Source organism: Leopardus geoffroyi, chromosome X (assembly GCF_018350155.1).
Source record: "Leopardus geoffroyi isolate Oge1 chromosome X, O.geoffroyi_Oge1_pat1.0, whole genome shotgun sequence".
NCBI lineage: Eukaryota > Metazoa > Chordata > Mammalia > Carnivora > Felidae > Leopardus > Leopardus geoffroyi.
The window spans coordinates 47,180,354-47,203,298 of NC_059343.1; the positions used below are offsets into that span (position 1 = coordinate 47,180,354).

General features: G+C 41.0%; 1 protein-coding gene across 1 annotated transcript in view; it reads right to left on the reverse strand.

Annotated features, from left to right (window-relative positions):
* FAM120C (family with sequence similarity 120C) overlaps positions 1 to 22,945 on the reverse strand; it is a 126,850-nt gene that overhangs the window by 90,310 nt on the left and 13,595 nt on the right. The window lies entirely within an intron of this gene.

Genomic DNA, 22,945 nt, shown 5'->3' on the forward strand with positions numbered 1-22,945 from the left:
ATATACTTTACATACATTATCTCATTTTCAGAACAACCATGGTTGTTCTGAGCAAGGTAGATATGGATAAAAAAACTTACATGTGGAAATAGATACAGAGAGGTTAAATAACATATAGTAAGAATCTGATTCTAAGTTCATCTAACTCCTTTTAAAAAAATTTCTTTCTTGCTTTTTTTTTGAACCACCTTAAACCACAGAGCACCCAAACAGGGCATTTCCAGCAGGTATAGGTCAGAATCTTCACCCCATTTTAGAAATCAGAAAACTAAAACTATGAGAGGTTCTCTTCCCTCAAAGCTGCATAATGAATAAGTGTACACAGGATTCAAACCCAAGCTGTTCTGACTCGAGAATACATACTTTCCGTTGTACCAGGCTTCTTCCTGGAAAGCACTATTTTTTATATAATAGACTGTTAAGTGGTCTTCCTGTGCATGCCTCTATCACTGCACTTAGAGCATACTGAAATAATCTGCATACTGGTTCTACCACACTAACTTCCTTGACTGCAGAGACTTTATTTATCTCTCGATTTTGGGCTCCAAGATAATGCTTGGAGAATGATATGAATAAAAGTAGCTAACAGATACTGAACACGTACTATGTGCTAAGCAATGTTGCAAGTACTCTGCACACATTAATTCATTTAATAATCTTATAAGGCTATAACTGTTATCATTCCCATTTTTACATTGCTATTCCTAAGGCCACATAGCTGGAAGGAACAAAGCTTGGATTTTGGCTTTAGAGCCTGTGGACCTATGTATTTTTGTTGAACTCAACTGACCTAGTTTTTTTTTCATTTAAATTATAAAAGAATGGTAGTTTTCTGGAGTCTGACAGGAATTTTAGTGCATTAAGTTTCTCCCAGGATATGGAGAGTCTAGTCACAGTAGATAGTTATGTCACACATTAAGTCCACAGGGGGAGGGACACTGATAAGCAGATAGCAAAGTAATGTCTGCATATGTTTGATATCCAAACAAAGGAACCAAAAATCCTTACTTTGTACTGCAACATATTTACACCTAGAGTTATAATAAACTCCAATTGGGTCAGGATAGGAGTACAGTTTTATGCTGTCCCCCTGGTGATAGTTTTTTTCAGCATACCTCTTATACAAGTCACTTATTGAGCATTTGTCTGTACTGGGTATAAGTGTGAAACCTTCCCTCTCATTATCACAATCAGACAATGTGAGCGTTATAAGCCCCATCTTACAGATGAGGAAACTGAGGCTCAGAGAAAGGAGATGCCATGCTCAGGGCCACAGAGCATTCCAAATGTCCATCAACAGAGGTGTCTGAGTGGCTCAGGTTGAGTGTCCAACTCTTGATTCCGTCTCAGGTCATGATCTCACAGTTCGTGGGTTTGAGTCTCACATCTGCCTCTGTGCTGACAGCGCAGAGCCTGCGTGGGATTCTCTGTCTCAGTCTCTCTCTCAAAAATAAAGAAACATTAAAAAACAAAAACAAATGTCCATCATCAGAAAAATGGTTAAGCGATCTTTGGTTAGGAAGATGGCGGCGTAGGAGGACGCTGGGCTCACCACGCGTCCTGCTGATCACATAGATTCCACCTACACCTGCCTAAATAACCCAGAAAACCGCCAGAGGATTAGCAGAACGGAGTCGCTGGAACCAAGCGCAGACGAGAGGCCCACGGAAGAGGGTAGGAAGGGCGGCAAGACGGTGCGCGCTCCACGGACTGGCGGGAGGGAGCTGGGGCAGAGGGGCGGCTCGCCGGCCGAGCAGAGCCCCCGAGTCTGGCTGGCAAAAGCGGAGGGGCCTGATGGACTGTGTTCCGACAGCAAGCGCGACTTAGCGTCTGGGAGGTCATAAGTTAACAGCTCTGCTCGGAAAGCGGGAAGGCTGGAGGACAAAGGGAGGGAGAGCTGCTGAGCCCCCGGACGACAGAGCTCAGTTTGGTGGGGAACAAAGGCGCTCGCCAGCGCCATCTCCCCCGCCCATCCCCCAGCCAAAATCCCAAAGAGAACCAGTTCCTGCCAGGGAACTTGCTCGCTCCGCGCAAACACCCAACTCTGTGCTTCTGCGGAGGAGCCAAACCTCCGGCAGCGGATCTGACTCCCTCCCGCTGCCACAGGGCCCCTCCTGAAGTGGATCACCTAGGGAGAAACGAGCTAAGCCTGCCCCTCCTGCCCCTGTGCACCTTGCCTACCCACCCCAGCTAATACGCCAGATCACCAGCATCACAAGCCTGGCAGTGTGCAAGTAGCCCAGACGGGACATGCCACCCCACAGTGAATCCCGCCCCTAGGCGAGGGGAAGAGAAGGCACACACCAGTCTGACTGTGGCTCCAGCGGTGGGATGGGGGCAGACATCAGGTCGGACTGTGGCCCCGCCCACCAACTCCAGTTATACACCACAGCACAGGGGAAGTGCCCTGCAGGTCCTCACCATGCCAGGGACTATACAAAATGACCAAGCGGAAGAATTCCCCTCAGAAGAATCTCCAGGAAATAACAACAGCTAATGAGCTGATCAAAAAGGATTTAAATAATATAACAGAAAGTGAATTTAGAATAATAGTCATAAAATTAATCGCTGGGCTTGAAAACAGTATAGAGGACAGCAGAGAATCTCTTGCTACAGAGATCAAGGGACTAAGGAACAGTCACGAGGAGCTGAAAAACGCTTTAAATGAAATGCAAAACAAAATGGAAACCACCACGGCTCAGATTGAAGAGGCAGAGGAGAGAATAGGTGAACTAGAAGATAAAGTTATGGAAAAAGAGGAAGCTGAGAAAAAGAGAGATAAAAAAATCCAGGAGTATGAGGGGAAAATTAGAGAACTAAGTGATACGCTAAAAAGAAATAATATACGCATAATTGGTATCCCAGAGGAGGCAGAGAGAGGGAAAGGTGCTGAAGGGGTACTTGAAGAAATACTAGCTGAGAACTTCCCTGAACTGGGGAAGGAAAAAGGCATTGAAATCCAAGAGGCACAGAACTCCCTTCAGACGTAACTTGAATCGATCTTCTGCACGACATATCATAGTGAAACTAGCAAAATACAAGGATAAAGAGAAAATCCTGAAAGCAGCAAGGGGTAAACGTGCCCTCACATATAAAGGGAGACCTATAAGACTCGTGACGGATCTCTCTTTTGAAACTTGGCAGGCCAGAAAGAATTGGCACGAGATTTTCAGTGTGCTAGACAGAAAAAATATGCAGCCAAGAATCCTTTATCCAGCAAGTCTGTCATTTAGAATAGAAGGAGAGATAAAGGTCTTCCCAAACAAACAAAAACTGAAGGAATTTGTCACGACTAAACCAGCCCTACAAGAGATCCTAAGGGGGACCCTGTGAGACAAAGTACCAGAGACAACACTACAAGCATAAAACATACAGACATCACAATGACGCTAAACCCGTATCTTTCTATAATAACACTGAATGTAAATGGATTAAATGCGCCAACCAAAAGACATAGGGTATCAGAATGGATAAAAAAACAAGACCCATCTATTTGCTGTCTACAAGAGACTCATTTTAGACCTGAGGACACCTTTAGATTGAGAGTGAGGGGATGGAGAACTATTTATCATGCTGCTGGAAGCCAAAAGAAAGCTGGAGTAGCCATACTTATATCAGACAAACTAGACTTTAAATTAAAGGCTGTAACAAGAGATGAAGAAGGACATTATATAATAGTTACAGGGTCTATTCATCAGGAAGAGCTAACAATTACAAATGTCTATGCGCCGAATACCGGAGCCCGAAAATACATAAAACAACTACTCATAAACATAAGCCACCTTATTGATAAGAATGTGGTAATTGCAGGGGACTTTAACACCCCACTTACAGAAATGGATAGGTCATCTAGACACACGGTCAATAAAGAAACAAGGGCCCTGAATGAGACATTGGATCAGATGGACTTGACAGATCTATTTAGAACTCTGCATCCCAAAGCAACAGAATATACTTTCTTCTCGAGTGCACATGGAACATTCTCCAAGATAGATCACATACTGGGTCACAAAACAGCCCTTCATAAGTTTGCCAATTGAAATTATACCATGCATACTTTCAGACCACAATGCTATGAAGCTTGAAATCAACCACAGGAAAAAGTCTGGAAAACCTCCAAAAGCATGGAGGTTAAAGAACACCCTACTAACGAATGAGTGGGTCAACCAGGCAATTAGAGAAGAAATTAAAAAATATATGGGAACAAACGAAAATGAAAACACAACAATCCAAATGCTTTGGGACGCAGTGAAGGCAGTCTTGAGAGGAAAATACATTGCAATCCAGGCCTATCTCAAGAAACAAGAAAAATCCCAAATACAAAATCTAACAGCACACCTAAAGGAAATAGAAGCAGAACAGCAAAGACACCCCAAACCCAGCAGAAGAAGAGAAATAATAAAGACCAGAGCAGAAATAAACAATATAGAGTCTAAAAAAACTGTAGAGCAGATCAACGAAACCAAGAGTTGGTTTTTTGAAAAAATAAACAAAATTGACAAACCTCTAGCCAGGCTTCTCAAAAAGAAAAGGGAGATGACCCAAATAGATAAAATCATGAATGAAAATGGAATGATTACAACCAATCCCTCAGAGATACAAACAATTATCAGGGAATACTATGAAAAATTATATGCCAACAAATTGGACAACCTGGAAGAAATGGACAAATTCCTGAACACCCACACTCTTCCAAAACTCAATCAGGAGGAAATAGAAAGCTTGAACAGACCCATAACCAGCGAAGAAATTGAATCGGTTATCAAAAATCTCCCAACAAATAAGAGTCCAGGACCAGATGGCTTCCCAGGGGAGTTCTACCAGACGTTTAAAGCAGAGATAATACCTATCCTTCTCAAGCTATTCCAAGAAATAGAAAGGGAAGGAAAACTTCCAGACTCATTCTATGAAGCCAGTATTACTTTGATTCCTAAACCAGACAGAGACCCAGTAAAAAAAGAGAACGACAGGCCAATATCCCTGATGAATATGGATGCAAAAATTCTCAATAAGATACTAGCAAATCGAATTCAACGGCATATAAAAAGAATTATTCACCATGATCAAGTGGGATTCATTCCAGGGATGCAGGGCTGGTTCAACATTCGCAAATCAATCAACGTGATACATCACATTAATAAAAGAAAAGAGAAGAACCATATGATCCTATCAATCGAATCAGAAAAGGCCTTTGACAAAATCCAGCACCCTTTCTTAATAAAAACCCTTGAGAAAGTCGGGATAGAAGGAACATACTTAAAGATCATAAAAGCCATTTATGAAAAGCCCACAGCTAACATCATCCTCAACGGGGAAAAACTGAGAGCTTTTTCCCTCAGATCAGGAACACGACAGGGATGCCCACTCTCACCGCTGTTGTTTAACATAGTGTTGGAAGTTCTAGCATCAGCAATCAGACAACAAAAGGAAATCAAAGGCATCAAAATTGGCAAAGATGAAATCAAGCTTTCGCTTTTTGCAGATGACATGATATTATACATGGAAAATCCGATAGACTGCACCAAAAGTCTGGTAGAATTGATACATGAATTCAGCAAAGTTGCAGGATACAAAATCAATGTACAGAAATCAGTTGCATTCTTATACACTAACACTGAAGCAACAGAAAGACAAATAAAGAAACTGATCCCATTCACAATTGCACCAAGAAGCATAAAATACCTAGGAATAAATCTAACCAAAGATGTAAAGGATCTGTATGCTGAAAACTATAGAAAGCTTATGAAGGTAACTGAAGAAGATTTAAAGAAATGGAAAAACATTCCCTGCTCATGGATTGGAAGAATAAATATTGTCAAAATGTCAATACTACCCAAAGCTATCTACACATTCAATGCAATCCCAATCAAAATTGCACCAGCATTCTTCTCGAAACTAGAACAAGCAATCCTAAAATTCATATGGAACCACAAAAGGCCCCGAATAGCCAAACAATTTTGAAGAAGAAGACCAAAGCAGGAGGCATCACAATCCCAGACTTTAGCCTCTACTACAAAGCTGTCATCATCAAGACAGCATGGTATTGGCACAAAAACAGACACATAGACCAATGGAATAGAATAGAAACCCCAGAACTAGACCCACAAACGTATGGCCAACTCATCTTGGACAAAGCAGGAAAGAACATCCAATGGAAAAAAGACAGCCTCTTTAACAAATGGTGCTGGGAGAACTGGACAGCAACATGCAGAAGGTTGAAACTAGACTACTTTCTCACACCATTCACAAAAATAAACTCAAAATGGATAACGGAGCTGAATGTGAGACAGGAAACCATCAAAACCTTAGAGGAGAAAGCAGGAAAAGACCTCTCTGACCTCAGCCGTAGCAATCTCTTACTCGACACATCCCCAAAGGCAAGGGAATTAAAAGCAAAAGTGAATTACTGGGACCTTATGAAGATCAAAAGCTTCTGCACAGCAAAGGAAACAACCAACAAAACTAAAAGGCAACCAACGGAATGGGAAAAGATATTTGCAAATGACATATCGGACAAAGGGCTAGTATCCAAAATCTATAAAGAGCTCACCAAACTCCACACCCGAAAAACAAATAACCCAGTGAAGAAATGGGCAGAAAACATGAATCAACACTTCTCTAAAGAAGACATCCAGATGGCCAACAGGCACATGAAAAGATGTTCAGCGTTGCTCCTTATCAGGGAAATACAAATCAAAACCACACTCAGGTATCACCTCACGCCAGTCAGAGTGGCCAAAATGAACAAATCAGGAGACTATAGATGCTGGAGAGGATGTGGAGAAACGGGAACCCTCTTGCACTGTTGGTGGGAATGCAAATTGGTGCAGCCGCTCTGGAAAGCAGTGTGGAGGTTCCTCAGAAAATTAAAAATAGACCTACCCTATGACCCAGCAATAGCACTGCTAGGAATTTACCCAAGGGATACAGGAGTACTGATGCATAGGGGCACTTGTACCCCAATGTTCATAGCAGCACTCTCAACAATAGCCAAATTATGGAAAGAGCCTAAATGTCCATCAACTGATGAATGGATAAAGAAATTGTAGTTTATATACACAATGGAATACTACGTGGCAATGAGAAAAAATGAAATATGGCCTTTTGTAGCAACATGGATGGAACTGGAGAGTGTGATGCTAAGTGAAATAAGCCATACAGAGAAAGACAGATACCATATGGTTTCACTCTTATGTGGATCCTGAGAAACTTAACAGGAACCCATGGGGGAGGGGGAGGAAAAAAGGAAAAAAAAAGAGGTTAGAGTGGGAGAGAGCCAAAGCATAAGAGACTGTTAAAAACTGAGAACAAACTGAGGGTTGATGGGGGGTGGGAGGGAGGAGAGGGTGGGTGATGGGTATTGAGGAGGGCATCTCTTGGGATGAGCACTGGGTGTTCTATGGAAACCAATTTGACAATAAATTTCATATAATAAAAAAAAAAGAAAAAAAAAGAAAAATGGTTAAGCAAAATGTGATATATCCACACAAGGGAATATTATTCAGCTATAAAAAGGAATGAAGTACTGATTCATTCTACAACATCAATGAACCTTAAAACCACTATAGAGTGCAAGAAGCCAGACACAAAGGCCAGATATTATATGATTCCTTTTTATATTAATATTCCATAACAGGAAAATCCATAGAGATGGAAAAATAGATTAGTGGTTGCCAGGGACTGGGGGAAAAGGGAAATGAAGAATGAGTGCTAGAGGGTACTGGGTTCACTTTTGGGGTGATAAAAATGTTCTGGAATTAGTGGTCACAGTTGTACACAACTGTGAATACAACTGAAGTGTACATAAAAAATTGGAAATTTTATGCCATTATGTGAATCATTTCCCAATTTTTTTATCCCAATTAAAAAAAATGGAACTAGAATTCAAATTCAGCTCTGGGATCCTGGGAAGATGGCAGCGTAGGAGGACTCTGGGCTCACCGCGCGGCCTGCTGATCACTTAGATTCCACCTACACCTACCTAAATAATCCAGAAAACCGCCAGAAGACTAGCAGAATGGAGTCTCTGGAGCCAAGCCCAGATGAGAGGCCCACAGAAGAGGGTAGGAAGGGCGGCGAGGCGGTGCGCGCTACACGGAGTGGTGGGAGGGAGCCAGTGCAGAGGGGCGTCCCACCGGCCAGAGCCCTCGAGTATGGCTGGCAAAGGCGGAGGGGCCAGATGGAGTGTGTTCCGACAGCAAGCGGGACTTGACATCTGGAAGGTTATGAGCTAATAGCTCTGCTCAGAGAACGGGAGGGTTGGAGGACAACGGGAGGGAGAGTTGTTGAGCCCCGGATGACAGAGCTCAGCTTGGCAGGGAACAAAGGCGCTCGCCAGTGCCATCTCCCTCGGCCATCCCCCAGCCAAAATCCCAAAGGGAACCAGTTCCTGCCAGGGAACTTGCTTGTGCCGCGCAAACACCCAAGGCTGTGCTTTTGCAGATCCATCCCTCCAGTGGGTCTGACTCCCTCCCGGTGCCGCAGGGCCCCTCCCGAAGCCGATCTCTGAAGGAAAAGCAAGCTGAGGCTGCCCCTCCCGCCCCTGTGCACCTGGCCAATCCACCCCAGCTAATACGCCAGATCCCCAGCACCACAAGCCTGGCAGTGTGCAAGTAGCTCAGATGGGCCACGCCACCCCACGGTGAATCCCACCCCTAGGAGAGGGGAAAAGAAGGCACACACCAGTCTGACTGTGGCTCCAGAGGTGGGCTGGGGGCAGACATTGGGTCTGACGGCGCCGCCCACCAACGCAAGTTATTCAAGACAGCACAGGGGAAGTGCCCCGCAGTCCTGTACCACTCCAGGGACTATCCAAAATGACGAAACGGAAGAATTCCCCTCAGAAAAACGTCCAGGAAATAACAACAGCTAACGAACTGATCAAAAAGGATTTAAACAATATAACAGGAAGTGAATTGAGAATAACAGTCATAAAATTAATCACTGGGCTTGAAAACAGTATAAAGGACAGCAGAGAATCTCTTGCTACAGAGATCAAGGGACTAAGGAACAGCCAGGAGGAGGTAAAAAATGCTATCAATGAGATGCAAAATAAAATGGAGACAACTACGGCTCGGATTGAAGAGGCAGAGGAGAGAATAGGTGAACTAGAAGATAAAATTATGGAAAAAGAAGAAGCTGAGAAAAAGAGAGATAAAAAAATCCAGGAGTATGAGGGGAATATTAGAGAACTAAGTGATGCACTAAAGAGAAATAATATACGCATAATTGGTATTGCAGAGGAGGAAGAGACAGGGAAAGGTGCTGAAGGTGTACTTGAAGAAATAATAGCTGAGAACTTCCCTGATCTGGGGAAGGAAAAAGGCATTGAAATCCAAGAGGCACAGAGAACTCCCTTCAGATGTAACTTGAATCCATCTTCTACAAGACATATCATAGTGAAACTGGCAAAATACAAGGATAAAGAGAAAATTCTGAAAGCAGCTAGAGATAAACGTGCTTTAACATATAAAGGGAGACCTATAAGACTCATAACTGATCTCTCTACTGAAACTTGGCAGGCCAGAAAGGAATGGCAGGAAATCTTCAATGTGATGAACAGAAAAAAATATGCAGCCGAGAATCCTTTATCCAGCAAGTCTGTCATTTAGAATAGAAGGAGAGATAAAGGTCTTCCCAAACAAACACAAACTGAAGGAATTCGTCGCCACTAAACCAGCCCTACAAGAGATCCTAAGGGGGATCCTGTGAGACAAAGTACCAGAGACATCGCTACAAGCATAAAACATACGGACATCACAATGACTCTAAACCCATATCTTCTATAATAACACTGAAAGTAAATGGACTAAATGCACCAACCAAAAGACATAGGGTGTCAGAATGGATAAAAAAACAAGACCCATCTATTTGCTGTGTACAAGAGACTCATTTTAGACCTGAGGACACCTTCAGATTGAGAGTGAGGGGATGGAGAACTATTTATCATGCCACTGGAAGTCAAAAGAAAGCTGGAGTAGCCATACTTATATCCGACAAATTAGACTTTAAATTAAAGGCTGTAACAAGAGATGAAGAAGGGCATTATATAATAATCACAGGGTCTATCCATCAGGAAGAGCTAACAATTATAAATGTCTATGCGCCAAATACGGGAGCCCCCAAATATATAAAAGAATTGCTCACAAACATAAGCAACCTTATTGATAAGAATGTGGTAATTGCAGGGGACTTTAACACCCCACTTACAACAGTGGATAGATCATCTGGACACACGGTCAATTAAGACAAAGGGCCCTGAATGATACATTGGATCAGATGGACTTGATAGATATATTTAGAACTCTGCATCCCAAAGCAACAGAATATACTTTCTTCTCGAGTGCACATGGAACATTCTCCAAGATAGATCACATACTGGGTCACAAAACAGCCCTTCATAAGTATACAAGAATTGAGATCATACCATGCATACGTTCAGACCACAATGCTATGAAGCTTGAAATCAACCACAGGAAAAAGTCTGGAAAACCTCCAAAGGCATAGAGGTTAAAGAACATCCTCTAAAGAATGAATGGGTCAACCAGGCAATTAGAGAAGAAATTAAAAAATATATGGAAACAAATGAAAATGAAAATACAACAATCCAAACGCTCTGGGATGCAGCGAAGGCAGTCCTGAGAGGAAAATACATTGCAATGCAGGCCTATCTCAAGAAACAAGAAAAATCCCAAATACAAAATCTAACAGCACACCTAAAGGAAATAGAAGCAGAACAGCAAAGACAGCCTAAATCCAGCAGAAGAAGAGAAATCATAAACATCAGAGCAGAAATAAACAATATAGAGTCTAAAAAAACTGTAGAGCAGATCAACGAAATGAAGAGTTGGTTTTTTGAAAAAATAAACAAAATTGATAAACCTCTAGCCAGGCTCTCAAAAAGAAAAGGGAGATGACCCAAATAGATAAAATCATGAATGAAAATGGAATTATTACAACCAATCCCTCAGAAATACAAGCAATCATCAGGGAATACGATGAAAAATTATATGCCAACAAACTGGACAACCTGGAAGAAATGGACAAATTCCTAAACTCCCACACGCTTCCAAAACTCAATCAGGAGGAAATAGAAAGCTTAAAAAGACCCATAACCAGCGAAGAGATTGAATCAGTCATCAAAAATCTCCCAACAAATAAGAGTCCAGGACCAGATGGCTTCCCAGGGGAGTTCTACCAGACGTTTAAAGCAGAGATAATACCTATCCTTCTCAAGCTATTCCAAAAAAGAGAAAGGGAAGGAAAACTTCCAGACTCATTCTATGAAGCCAGTATTACTTTGATTCCTAAACCAGACAGAGACCCAGTAAAAAAAGAGAACGACAGGCCAATATCCCTGATGAATATGGATGCAAAAATTCTCAATAAGATACTAGCAAATCGAATTCAACGGCATATAAAAAGAATTATTCACCATGATCAAGTGGGATTCATTCCTGGGATGCAGGGCTGGTTCAACATTCGCAAATCAATCAATGTGATACATCACATTAATAAAAGAAAAGATAAGAAGCATATGATCCTGTCAATTGATGCAGAAAAGGCATTTGACAAAATTCAGCAACTTTCTTAATAAAAACCCTCGAGAAAGTCGGGATAGAAGGAACATACTTAAAGATCATAAAATCCATTTATGAAAAGCCCACAGCTAGTATCATCCTCAATGGGGAAAAACTGAGAGCTTTTTCCCTGAGATCAGGAACACGACAGGGATGTCCACTCTCACCTCTGTTGTTTAACATAGTGTTGGAAGTTCTAGCATCAGCAATCAGACAACAAAAGGAAATCAAAGGCATCAAAATTGGCAAAGATGAAGTCAAGCTTTCACTTTTTGCAGATGACATGATATTATACATGGAAAATCCGATAGACTCCACCAGAAGTCTGCTAGAACTGATCGATGAATTTAGCAAAGTTGCAGGATACAAAATCAATGTACAGAAATCAGTTGCATTCTTATACACTAATAACGAAGCAACAGAAAGACAAAGAAACTGATCCCATTCACAATTGCACCAAGAAGCACAAAATACCTAGCAATAAACCTAACCAAAGATGCAAAAGATCTGTATGTTGAAAACTAGAGAAAGCTTATGAAGGAAATTGAAGAAGATATAAAGAAATGGAAAAACATTCCGTGCTCATGGATTGGAAGAATAAATATTGTCAAAATGTCAATACTACCCAAAGCTATCTACATATTCAATGTAATCCCAATCAAAATTGCACCTGCATTCTTCTTGAAGCTAGAACAAGCAATCCTAAAATTTGTATGGAACCACAAAAGGCCCCGAATAGCCAAAGAAATTGTGAAGAAGAAGACCAAAGCAGGAGGCATCACAATCTCAGACTTTAGCCTCTACTACAAAGCTATAATCATCAAGACAGCATGATATTGGCACAAAAACAGACACATAGACCAATGGAATAGAATAGAAACCCCAGAACTAGACCCACAAAAGTATGGCCAGCTAATCTTTGACAAAGCAGGAAAGAATATCCAATGGAAAAAAGACAGTCTCTTTAACAAATGGTGCTGGGAGAACTGGATAGCAACATGCAGAAGATTGAAACTAGACCACTTTCTCACACGATTCACAAAAATAAACTCAAAATGGATAACGGAGCTGAATGTGAGACAGGAAAACATTAAAACTCTAGAGGAGAAAGCAGGAAAAGACCTCTCTGACCTCAGCCATAGCAATTTCTTACTTGACACATCCCCAAAGGCAAGGGAATTAAAAGCAAAAGTGAATTACTGGGACCTTATGAAGATCAAAAGCTTCTGCACAGCAAAGGAAACAACCAACAAAACTAAAAGGCAACCAACGGAATGGGAAAAGATATTTGCAAATGACATATCGGACAAAGGGCTAGTATCCAAAATCTATAAAGAGCTCACCAAACTCCACACCCAAAAAAACAAATAATCCAGTGAAGAAATGGGCAGAAAACATGAATCAACACTTCTCTAAAGAAGACATCCAGATGGCCAACAGGCACATGAAAAGATGCTCAACGTCGCTCCTCATCAGGGAAATACAAATCAAAACCACACTCAGATATCACCTCACACCAGTCAGAGTGGCCAAAATGAACAAATCAGGAGACTATAGATGCTGGAGAGGATGTGGAGAAACGGGAACCCTCTTGCACTGTTGGTGGGAATGCAAATTGGTGCAGCCACTCTGGAAAGCAGTGTGGAGGTTCCTCAAAAAATTAAAAATAGACCTACCCTATGACCCAGCAGTAGTACTGCTAGGAATTTACCCAAGGGATACAGGAGTACTGATGCATAGGGGCACTTGTACCCCAATGTTTATAGCAGCACTCTCAACAATAGCCAAATTATGGAAAGAGCCTAAATGTCCATCAACTGATGAATGGATAAAGAAATTGTGGTTTGTATACAGAATGGAGTACTATGTGGCAATGAGAAAGAATGAAATATCGCCCTTTGTAGCAACATGGATGGAACTGGAGAGTGTGATGCTAAGTGAAATAAGCCATACAGAGAAAGACAGATACCATATGGTTTCACTCTTATATGGATCGTGAGAAACTTAACAGAAACCCATAGGGGAGGGGAAGAAAAAAAAAAGAGGTTAGAGTGGAAGAGAGCCGAAGGATAAGAGACTCTTAAAAACTGAGAACAAACTGAGGGTTGATGGGGAGTGGGAGGGAGGGGAGGGTGGGTGATGGGTATTGAGGAGGGCAGCTTTTGGGATGAGCACTGGGTGTTGTATGGAAACCAATTTGGCAATAAACTTCATATATTGAAGAAAAAAAAAAAAAACAAATTCAGCTCTGTCCACAATGCCCATGCTTCCGAACTCTCCCTTTTAAAACTTTTTATTATGGAAAAATTTAAACATACAAAGGTAAAGAACATACCACAATAAACCCCTATGATACCATTATCCTGTTTCAGCTACTATCCATGTTAAGTCATTCTTGTTTCATCTACTGTGCCCTGCTTTTGTTCTGCCAATTTTCAATACACTTTTTAAATTGTGACTAAAAAACCACATAACATAAAATTTACCAACTTAACAATTTTTACATGTATAGTTCAGTAGTGTTGTTTACTCACATTGTTGTGAAACAGATCTCCAGGACTTTTTAATCCTGCAAATCTGAAACTCTATACCCATTAAACAACAACTGTCTGTTTCCGCCTCTCCCCCAGCTTCTGGCAACCACCATCCTACTTTCTGTTTCAATTAATTTGACTAGATACCTCATATAAGTGGAACTATACAGTATTTATCTTTTTATGACTGACATTTCATTTAACATTGTTCTCAAGGTTCATTCACCTTGTAGCATGTGACAGGATTTCCTTCCTTTTTAAGGCTAAAATAATATTCCATTGTATGTACATACTACATTTTCTTCATCTGTTCATCACTGAATGGACATATGGGTTGCTTCCACTTCTTGGCTATTGTGAATAGTGCTGCTATAAACATAGATGTGCAAATCTCTCTTCAAGATCCTGTTTTCAGTTCTTTTGGATAAATACTCAGAAGTACAATTGCTTAATCATATGGTAGTTTTATTTTTAATTTTTTGAAAGAAACTCCATACTGTTTTCCATAGAGGTTGTGCCATTTTATATTCCCACCAACAGTGTACAAGGGTTCTAACTTCTCCACAACCTCATCAACTCCTGGTTGTTTTCTTGTTTCCTTTTATAGTAGCCATCCTAATGGGTATGAGGTGATATCTCATTGTGGTTTTCATTTGCATTCTCTGATAGTTATGTTGAGCATCTTTTCATATGATTATTGGTCATTTCTGGCATACTTTCAAGCAAATTGCAGATATCAAATCACCTATAAATACTTCATTCCTTATATGTAACAGATAAATACTTTTAAAATAATACTAGTATTTCACCAAAGTTAACTAGTTTCTTAATACCATAATATCCAGTAGCTACTCTATTTTCCAAGATTGTCTTAAAAATGTTTTTTGACATTTGGTTTGTTCAAATAAGGATCCAAAAAGGGTCCACATGCTGCATTTGGATGATACAGCTTCTACATATCTTGTAACAGTTGCCCTTGACTTTATTAAATGCCATTTAATTGTTACAAAATCCATAACTCACTTTTTAAATTACACAGTTAATATGGATTAGTCAAGAGATGGTGTTAGAATAACTGGACATTTATTCGAGAACAATTAGATCCATTCCTCATACTTTAACTGGGATAACTATAAAAATAATAGAAGACTCCATGTGGAATTTTTAAAAATAATTTCAGAGTTTACATATAATAATTTCGAAGTTTACATATAAGAGAAAAACCAGTAACAGTAAAGAGGAAGATCAACCTTCTTGACTAAATAAAAATAAAACATTTATGTTTAGGAAAAGCCAATGTAAGTAAACTCAAAGGACAAATGACAAATTGCAAAAAAAAAAACAAAAAAAAACACAAACCACAAAAAATTGCAACTCATAGTATAGAGGGCTAATTCCTCTAACAGAAAATTTTTTTTTTTTTTTTTTTTTTTTTTTTTTTTTTCAACGTTTATCCATTTTTGGGACAGAGAGAGACAGAGCACGAACGGGGGGAGGGGCAGAGAGAGAGAGGGAGACACAGAATCGGAAACAGGGTCCAGGCTCTGAGCCAGCAGCCCAGAGCCTGACGCGGGGCTCGAACTCACGGACCGCGAGATCGTGACCTGGCTGAAGTCGGACGCTCAACCGACTGCGCCACCCAGGCGCCCCTAACAGAAAATTTTTAAAAAGCCTAACAACACAAGAAAACAGTTCACAAAAAAGGAACCACAAGTAGATTGTAAGCATATAAAAAGATGATAAAACTCATTTGTGATAAGTAAAAATTAAAACAATGCTGAAAGAGGGTTTTTCACCTAGAAGATTACCAAATACTACACTGGTAAGGGAAACAGGCCCTCGCAAATATTGAAGGTAGGTGTGTAAATGATATAATGTCTTTGGAGAAAAATCTGGCAAGATCTGTCAAAACTACAAATGAACATACCTTTTGACCTGGTAATTTTGTTTCTACACATTCATCTTTTTTTTTTTTTAATTTTTTTTTTCAACGTTTATTTATTTCTGGGACAGAGAGAGACAGAGCATGAACGGGGAAGGGGCAGAGAGAGAGGGAGACACAGAATCGGAAACAGGCTCCAGGCTCTGAGCCATCAGCCCAGAGCCTGACGCGGGGCTCGAACTCACGGGCCGCGAGATCGTGACCTGGCTGAAGTCGGACGCTTAACCGACTGCGCCACCCAGGCGCCCCTACACATTCATCTGTTAGATATGTAAAGCACTTGGAACAACACTGCAAGTGCTTGTATAAGCAAGAGCATTGCAACTGTACAAGTATTGATTGTAGCATTATTGTAATAGCTAAAAACTGGAAAAATCTAATTGCCCATCAATAAGGGACTATCCATATATTATAACATATGTGTAAAATGGAACACGGTGGGACCATAAAAAATTAACTCTATGTACTCACATGGAAAACTCAGCATGATACAATAAATAAAAAAAGCGAAGTACAAATTTAGTATGCAACCATTTAAAAAAATGTTTATTTATTTTGAGAGAGCATGCATGCAAGCAGGGGAGGAGCAGAGAGAGGGAGAGAGAGAATCCCAAGCAGGCTCCGCACTCTCAACACACAGCCCGAGGCGGGGATCAATCTCACAAATTGTGAGATCACGACCTGAGCTGAAATCAAGAGTCGGACGCCAAACTAACTGAGCCACCCAGGCACGCACACATGCACGCACACACACACAGAAAGAGAGAGAAAGAGAGAGAGAATATTTAAAAAAAAATTTTTTTTTTCAACGTTTGTTTATTTTTGGGACAGAGAGAGACAGAGCATGAACGGGGGAGGGGCAGAGAGAGAGGGAGACACAGAATCCGAAACAGGCTCCAGGCTCTGAGCCATCAGCCCAGAGCCTGATGCGGGGCTCGAACTCACGGACCGCGAGATCGTGACCTGGCTGAAGTCGGACGCTTAACCGACTGCGCCACCCAGGCGCCCCGAGAGAGAATATTTTTAAAAAATATTTTTTGAGAGAGAGCGAATGTGAGCAGGGGAAGGGCAGAGAGAGAGGGGGACAGAGAAGTGGGCTCTGCTGACAGCAGTGTGCCTGATGTGGGGCTCGAACTCACAAACTGTGAGATCATGCCCTGAGCCAAAGTTGGAAGCTCAACTAACTGAGCCACCGGGTGCCTGGAGAGAGAGAGTGTTAAGCAGGTTCCACACCCAGCGAGGAACTCAATGCAGGGCTCCATCTCACAACCCTGAGATCATGACATGAACTGAAGTCTAGTCGGATGCTTAACCAACTGAGCAATCTAGGTGTCCCAGTATGCTCCCATATTTTAAAAGGTATATTTGTGGGGGTGCCTGGGTTGCTCAGTCAGTTAAGCATCCTTTTGATTTCAGCCAGTTCCTGGGTTTGAGCTATGTATCAGGCTGTGCTGACAGAACAGAGTCTGCTTGGGATTCTATCTCCCTCTCTCTCTCTGCCCCTGTCCCACTTGCTCTCTAACTCTCTCAAAATAAATAAAAATTAAATTAAATTAAAGGTCTGTTTGTGGTGTGTGTGCACTAAGTGGTTATAAGTATTTGCTTTTATATGCATAATAACTTTGGAAGAATACACAACTAACTGATAATATTGGTCAACTCTGGAGAAAAGAATCTAGTGGCTAGGGACAGAGGTGGGAGATTTTTCTTTTATCATATATCCTTTTGTACCTTTTGAATTTTTATATCATGAATTGCAACATTTAATTCAAAAGGTAAATTACAACTGAATAAAAGCAGAACATACTCCAGGTAAAAATAAAATCAGGAATACAGGAAGGTATATGGTGAAAAGTAATACAGGCATGCCTCAGATATTGCAGGTTCAGTTCTAGAACACTGCGATAAAGTATCTCAATAAGGTAAGTAAAATGAGGGTTTTTTTTGTTTCCCAGTGCATATAAAGGTTATGTTTATACCCTACTGTACTCTATTAAGTGTGCAATAGCATTATGTCTAAAAAAGTACATACCTTAATATAAAAATACTTTATTGCTCAAAAATGCTAACAATCATCTGAGCTTTCAGTAAGTCATAATCTTTTTGGTGGTAGAGGGTTTTGCCTCATTGTTGATGGCTGCTGGCTGATCAGGGTGGTAGATGCTGAAGGCTGGGGTGGCCGTGGCAATCTCTTAAAATAAGGCAACAATGAAGTTTGTCTCATCGATTCTTCCTTTCAGGAAGGATTATTCTGTGGCATGTGGTGCCATTCAATAGCATTTTACCCACAGCAAAACTTCTTTCAAAAGTGGAGTCAATTGGGGCGCCTGGGTGGCTCAGTGGGTTGAGCGTCCAACTTCAGCTTAGTTCATGATTTCAAGGTTCGTGTGCTTGAGCCCTGCAGCAGGCTGTGTTGACAGCACGTAGCCTGCTTCAGATTCTGTCTCCCTCTCTCTCTCTCTCTCTCTCTCTCTCAAAAAAATAAATATTAAAATTTTTTTAAAAAGTGAAATCAGGGGCGCCTGGGTGGCGCAGTCGGTTAAGCGTCCGACTTCAGCCAGGTCACGATCTCGCGTCCGTGAGTTCGAGCCCCGCGTCAGGCTCTGGGCTGATGGCTCAGAGCCTGGAGCCTGTTTCCGATTCTGTGTCTCTCTCTCTCTGCCCCTCCCCCGTTCATGCTCTGTCTCTCTCTGTCCCAAAAATAAATAAATGTTGAAAAAAAAAATTAAAAAAAAAAAAGTGAAATCAATCCCTCAAACCCTACCACTGCATATCAACTAAGTTTATGCAATATTCTAAACTCTTTGTTGTCATTGCAACAATCTTCATAGCATCTTCACCAGTAGATTCCATCTTGTGAAACTACTTTCTTTGTTCATCCATAAAAGTGAACTCCTCACCCATTAATTTTAGCATAAGATAGCAGCAATTCAGTCACATCTTCAGGCTCCACTTCAAATTCTAGTTCTTTTGCTATTTCTACCATATCTGCAAGTATTTCCTCTGTTGGTCTTGAATACCTCAGTCACCCATGTGGACCAGGATCAATTTCTTCTAAACTCTTGTTAATGTTGATATTTTGACTTCTTCCCATTAATCATGAGTGCTCTTAATGACATCTAGAATACTGAATTCTTTCCAGAGGTTTTCAGTGTATTCTGCCCAGATCCATCAGAGAAAACACTATCTATGTCAGCTATAGCCTTATAAAATTTCTTAAGTTACAAGACTTGAAAATTGAAATCATACTTCTTGATTCATGGGCTACAGAATGGATGCTGTGTTAGAAAGCATGAAAATAACATTAATCTTGTGTACATCTCCATCAGAGCTCTTGGGTAACCAGGTGCACTGTCAACAGTCATATTTTGAAAGGTTTCTTTTTATGAGCAGTAGGTCTCAACTATGGGCTTAAAATACTCAGTAAACCTTGTTGTGAATACATGTGCTGTCATCCAGGCTTTGTTTTTCTATTTATAGATCACAGGCAGAGTATATTTAGCATAATTCTTTTTTTTTTCAACGTTTATTTATTTTTGGGACAGAGAGAGACAGAGCATGAACGGGTGAGGTGCAGAGAGAGAGGAAGACACAGAATCGGAAACAGGCTCCAGGCTCTGAGCCATCAGCCCAGAGCCCGACGCGGGGCTCGAACTCACGGACCGCGAGATCGTGACCTGGCTGAAGTCGGACGCTTAACCGACTGTGCCACCCAGGCACCCCTATTTAGCATAATTCTTAAGGGTCCACAGATTTTCAGAATGATAAATGAGCACTGGCTTCACCTTAAAGTCACTAGCTGCCTCTGCCCCTAGCAAGTCAGCCTGTCCTTTGAATATTTCAAGCCAGGCATTGACTTCTCCTATCTATGAAAGTCCTAGAGGGCATCTTCTTCCTTTTTTAAAATTTTTATTATTTATTTTTTTTAATGTTTATTTATTTTTGAAAGAGAGAGAGAGAGAGAGAGAGACAGGAGTGTGAGTTGGGGAAGGGGCAGAGAGAGAGAAAGAGAGAGGGAGACACAGAATCTGAAGCAGGCTCCAGACTCTAAGCTGTCAGCACAGAGCCTGACGTAGGGCTCAAACTCACAAACCATGAGATCATGACCTGATCCAAAGTCGGACGCTTAACCGACTGAGCCACCCAGACACCCCAGGACATCTTCTTCCAATAGAAGGCTATTTCACCTACATGGAAAATCTGTTTAGTGTAGCCACCTTCATGAACTATTTTATCTTTTGGATGACTTGCTGCAGCTTCTACATCAGCACTTGTTGCTTTACCATGCACTTTTATGTTCTGGAGATGGATTCTTTCCTTAAATCTCACAAACCAGCCTCTGCTAGCTTCAAACTTTTCTTCTGCAGCTTCCTGGAACTAAAGAGAGTTAGGGCCTTGCTCTGGATTAGGCTTTGGCTTAAGGGGATGTTGTAGCTGGTTTGATCCAGACCACTCAAATTTACTTCATAACAGCAATAAGGCTGTTTCACTTATCATTCATGTTTTCACTAGAGTACCATTTTTAAACAAGCTTATTTATTTTTGAGAGAGAGAGTGAGCAAGGGAGGGGCAGAGAGAGAGAGAGAGAGGGAGAGAGAGAATACCAAGCAGGCTCCCCACTGTCAGTGAAGGGCCCGACATGGGGCTCCAACTCAGAACCCTGAGATCATGACCTGAGCCGAAATCGATAGAGGCTTAACCGACTGAGCCACCTAGGTGCCCCACTAGAGTAGCATTTTTAATTTCCTTCAAAAACTTTTCCTTTGCTTTCACAAATTGACTACCTTTTTGGCACGAGAGGCTTAGCTTTTGGCCTGTCTCAGCTTTCGATATGCCTTCCTCACTAAGCTTAATCATTTCTAGCCTCTGATTTAAAGTGACAGACATGTGGGGTGCCTGGGTGGCTGTTGGTTGAGTGACCAACCTCGGCTCAGGTCATGATCTCACGGTTTGTGGGTTTGAGCTCTGCATCGGGCTCTGGGTTGAGAGCATGGAGCCTGCTTGAGATTCTGTCTCTTCCTCTCTCTCTGCACCTCCCCTGCTCATGCACTCACCTGCTCTCTCTCTCAAAAATAAACATTAAAAAATTTTTTTAAAAAATAAAGTGAGAGATGTGCACCTCTTCCTTCCACTTGAACACCTGAGGCCATTGTAGGGTTATTAACTGGCCTAATTTTAATACTCTTATGTCTCGGGTAATAGGGAAACCTGAACTGTTGGTCAGTAGAACAGTCAGAACACACACATTTATTAAGTTCACCATCTTGTATTGATGATGTTTGTGGTGCCCCAAAACAATGAAAAAGAGTAACATCCCAAAGATCTCTGATCACATATCATTGTAACAAATATAGTAAAGTTTGAAATATTGTGGGAATTACCAAAATGTGATAGAGAAACAGGAAGTGAGCAAATACGGTTGGAAAAATGGTACTGATAGATTTGCTTGATGCAGGGTTGTCATAAATCTCCAATTTGTAAAGAATGCAGTATCTGTGAAATGCAATAAAGCAAAATACAATAAAATGAGGTTATGCCTGCAGACCTTTTACCTCCATTCCCTGAAGTTAATTCCCATTCCAGGCCTCTCGACTCTGAGGAGTATGATGAAGTAGGTCTAGCGCTAGCCTAGAAATATATATATATATATTTTTTGAGGTACAACTGACATACAAAAAGCTGTACATAATTAATGTATACACCTTGAGGTCAGAGATAAGAATCATCACTGGCATCAGTCTATGCCATAAACATGTCCATAACCTCCAAAAGTTTCCTCCTGCCCTCTTTATTTTTTGTGATAAAAGCACTTAACATAAGTTAAGCAAAGTTTTATGTACACAAATCAGTATTGTTAATTATAGGCACTATGCTGTTCAGATCTCTAGGACCCATTTGTCTTGTATAACCAAAACTTTGTACCCTTTGACTAATACTTCCCCAATATTCCCTCCTGACAGTCCCTGGCCACCACCATTCTACTCTCTGCTTCTATGAGTGACAATTTTAGACTTCTTATTAAATGGTATTTGTCTTTTTGTGTCTGGCTTATTTCATTCAGCATAATGTCCTCTGATTCATCTATGTTGTCCCAAATGGCAGGATTTCCTTCTTTTTTAAGGCTGAATAATACTCTATTGTATGTATATGCCATATTTTCTTTACTCTTTCATCCAACAATAGACACTGAGGTTGCTTTCAAGAACCCCAGATGATTGTCATGATGAGGCAAGTTTAAGAAACAGTGCTCTCTAGTCAGATTGTTATTTTTTAGCAAAATATCATCTAGAGTGACTGATGGCAATTAAATCCTGATCAGGGCAAGGAAGAAGCCTTCTAGCCACAACACCCTTCAGAATAGCTGAGTACCCTGGCTCCATTTCCACATGTATGATGAATGCTACCATCTGTAAGCAGAAGGACTTTCAGTTCCTGGTTCAAACGGATCCAGTTCAGTTGTTAACTTTGTAATTTTTCAGGAGACTGAAATGATTTAGGTGAGCTTTAAACAATAACATACCCAAGTAACTAATCAAGAAAGAAGCACATTTGACCTTTAAAGAAAGTAAGAGTTGAGATTCTCAACAACTGCCTCCAGCTTTTAATTGCTAGCTCACTGTTCAATACAACAAATATGAATTGGGGCCTTCTAAGTGCCAGGAGGCAGAAAGCACAGAGTAAGACACTTAATACGTTAAGAAGTTATAATCATAGGGTGCCATGGAAACATAGACCAAAGGCACCTGACCAGTCAATGGGGCAATGATTTCTAGAGGAAGCAACACTTATTTATAAAACTCAGGGGGAAACAGCTCTCTGAAAAAAGTTTAATGTCTCATTTCCAATAGCAAGTAGTCTAAAGAAGTGGCTTTCAAATTGTGCTTACCAAA